Raw genomic sequence first — 3,425 nt, forward strand, 5'->3', positions numbered from 1 at the left:
TGTGGGAAAATCAAACTTTACATCTAGCTCAAAAAATGGCTTCTTAGATGTATTCCTATCATGTATTATAGAGTGATGAGAGAATAAGAAGAAGAATTGTCACTAGAGGATGGAGAGGGTGGTTCAAGAGGATCTCCTCTTCCACCTTCATGATTTACAGATGCATGGTCATCTGGTTCTTTCTTCTCCGACTTCATTGTCTTCTAATATTCTGCAAACAACTTGTCAACTTTCTTTGCCATGGTGAATAATATCTTACGATAACTTCGCTCTTCCTCCATTCGAACTTCCTCATCTGCCATGTTTTGTCTTCATGGTGCATGCCCCACTTCGGGACCAAAGGATTTAAGTTTTCCTTCTCCTCTTTGGAGCTTATTCCTGGTTAGCATTCACTCATGCAACTCGCATCAAGAAGTCCTTCTCTTCTACCAAACTTGATCCATATCTTTTAACTTCAAGGATGCATACATAATTGCATATAAAAGAGCATGTAAGAAAGTAACTTAAACACATGAATAATAAGGCACACAAATGATTTGATTACAAAATTCACCTAGTGTGGGCTTTATCTCCGGGCCGTGCTCAAAGTGGGGAGGCCTCTTTCATTCATGGCAGTGAAAATGAATTACAATCAACTTTACATAAATGACACTTATACCTCCAAATTCTATCATGGATGAAAATTGCAAAGCTCAGATGTAGAAATGAACCTCACCATTCGATTCGTGGCATGAAATTGTGTGAAACAACAATAAAATTCACCATATTCTGAGAAAGTGACGTCTAGAGCTCCAGGAATCTTTAGATTCCCTCAAGATTCCCTGCAAGAATATTCTCCCAAGATTCCTTCATAATCTTTCTCGTTTTTCATGCCGCCTGGGTGCTGTTATGGTCTAGGCATTCCTGGTTCTGCCTTCAACATGTTTGTTGGCATTATGATGCATGTGTTGTCCTTGATGGAAACTCACTCGTAACAGAACAAGTATATGGTAACTAGATGGATCTACAGCTTAGATTAGAGGTGACAAAATGATGGAACAAAGATATCATAGGAGACAGAATGATGGAACAGAATAATGGGTCAAAGGTTTACAGATCAGAATCAGAAGCTTGGCACAGGAAATTATTGGTATTATGAATTAGGTGTTGTTCGTGATAGCAACCTACCTGGTGATTTTTCCTTGATGACGACCTATTTGATGAATGGATTACTTGATAAAGGTATAAACATGATGTGACAGAATGCATGGCAGTTGTGTTTAGAGATGTGACAAAATGCAGGGTAGTTCAAAGAGTGTCTCCATATGTGGGTTCCAACCTCCTTATTTAGGCATTTCTAGGGTTGGTTGTTGAACATTAATCTGATCCCAAAGGTTCAGCGAATGTAGCCATATTCCTTTCCTAACCTCCAAGGTAGTTGTCAACCTTTTCTCTTTACAATTTTCATTAAGAGTTGAGACAATAGTAATGTCATAGTTGTTGATGTTATTTTAACTGGACAAATTTTCTCTTCTTGGAAGATATTTCTATTTCTTGCCAACCATTTTTTACACAACAAAATTTGGGAAATTATTTCTGCAATGAATCCTGAGCCAATTCTTATGTTGTTCCAGGTGAATTTCCTGTTTGCAGGTTTGACATAAAATAGGTTCATATTAGGTATTTTACTTGTACTCTGTAGGGTCTCTTATATATACCATCATTTTTCTCTTTGTGGTCCTATTGGAGTCACTTGCCATGGTATGGTTTTCTGAGGGATGGATTCCTTTGAGATCTTGAATGATTCCTAGCAGCTTCTCTTTTACCCCAATTATTTGGGGTGTAAATGTTGGTTAACTAGAATTCTTGACCCAAGGAAAATTCTGTAAAGGATGTTGTGATCTAGTGAGAACCTTTCAGCCCTACTTTGCAGGGTATCAGAATCCCATAGGGAGGCTACTCCCTCTAAAGAACCCTCTTGGTTTGATGCAGAATCCATGTCTTCCCTTCCATAGAGATTTTATTAGTTCTGAGAATACAATTTATTCATTTTATGTCTCTTGAAGGAATATTTATACCTATTTTTTTTATGTCCCTGACCTCCATATTGCTAGGATATTAGATTGTATTTTTTTTTTATTTTTATTTAGAGTTGGCCCCAAAGGCTTATAGCAATGTTAATCATGAGTCATTCACATTGTTTTCCACTGGTTCTTCTTTCTATTCTTTGTGACTTATATTTTTACAGTAATTCACTTGCAGGCATTTCAATAGTTTATGGGTATTAATACTGTAATGTATTACAGTCCTACTATTGTGGAGCTGGCAGGCTTTGTTTCAAATCAAATAACTTTATTACTTTCCTTGTTTGTTGTGACAATGAATGCACTTGGCACAATTCTTGGCATATATCTAATAGATTGGTGTGGAAGAAGACTGCTACTTCTAAAGAGCTTAATAAAAAAAAAAATTCTCAATAGCCATTCTATCTCAAGCATTTTACTTGGATTCTATTGATGTGTCCATTGTTGACATTCAATAGACACTAAAAGTAGGTTATGCTTGTCCAAAACTCCTCAACTTTATTCGACCTCTTTGGAACTGCAATGGTTTCTTAACTGTTGGGTGTGGCTTTTACAAAGCCTCTGGAAACAAGGTAAGGACACACCCCATGTTCCTTTCTCAATGTGATATGCATTATTGATGGAAATGGATTTTATTCACTCTGTCCTGTGTAGTTTACGGAAAAGATAAAAATATGGACTAAAAAGTAACTATGTTAACAGACAACAAAACTAGGCACCTGAAAAGGTTTTGTGATCAGAATTTTGTCTAAGATAAACTTACTGAAATATTGATGTCATTTACTTGGATTTCCTATATTAACATGTATATTTTTATTAATCCATTACAATATTTTATCATTGATTGTACAAATGCTTCTTGGAAATTACTTTCTTGCAAACACAACATCCGAGCAGTATTGTTCCCAACATTTTGGCTCTTGGTACAGTGATGTGTGTCCAAGTAGCTATGGTTGGCTTTTTGTTCATGGCTTGGTTTTATATATAGCTTTATTCTCTCCTAGCATGGGACCAGTTCCATGGACAATCAATTATGAAATTTATCCTTCAAAATATAGAAGTGTGGAGGCATTGCTTCAACGGTTTCTTGGATATCTAATTTGATTGTTTCAGAGAGATTCCTATCTTTGATTGATGTGTTGGGCACATCCAAAACATTTATAACCTTTGTCGTTTTTGTTGGGGTTTCATTCCTTTTTGTCCTTGATTTTTTTCCTTAGGTGAGAGGCATGAGCTTCAAGGAGGTCGATAAATTATGACAAAAGAGATCATATAGTGGCGGTATAGGCGAGGAAGGTTCTTTTAACAAACCCCTTTTTGATGATCATTATAAACGTTAAGTAGCAAATCAAATGTTGAAAT

The sequence above is a fragment of the Pinus tabuliformis genome, chromosome 2_1, assembly GCF_031772625.1.
Source record: "Pinus tabuliformis cultivar Carrire ecotype Pingquan chromosome 2_1, CPIR1, whole genome shotgun sequence".
Classification (NCBI taxonomy): Eukaryota; Viridiplantae; Streptophyta; class Pinopsida; order Pinales; family Pinaceae; genus Pinus; species Pinus tabuliformis.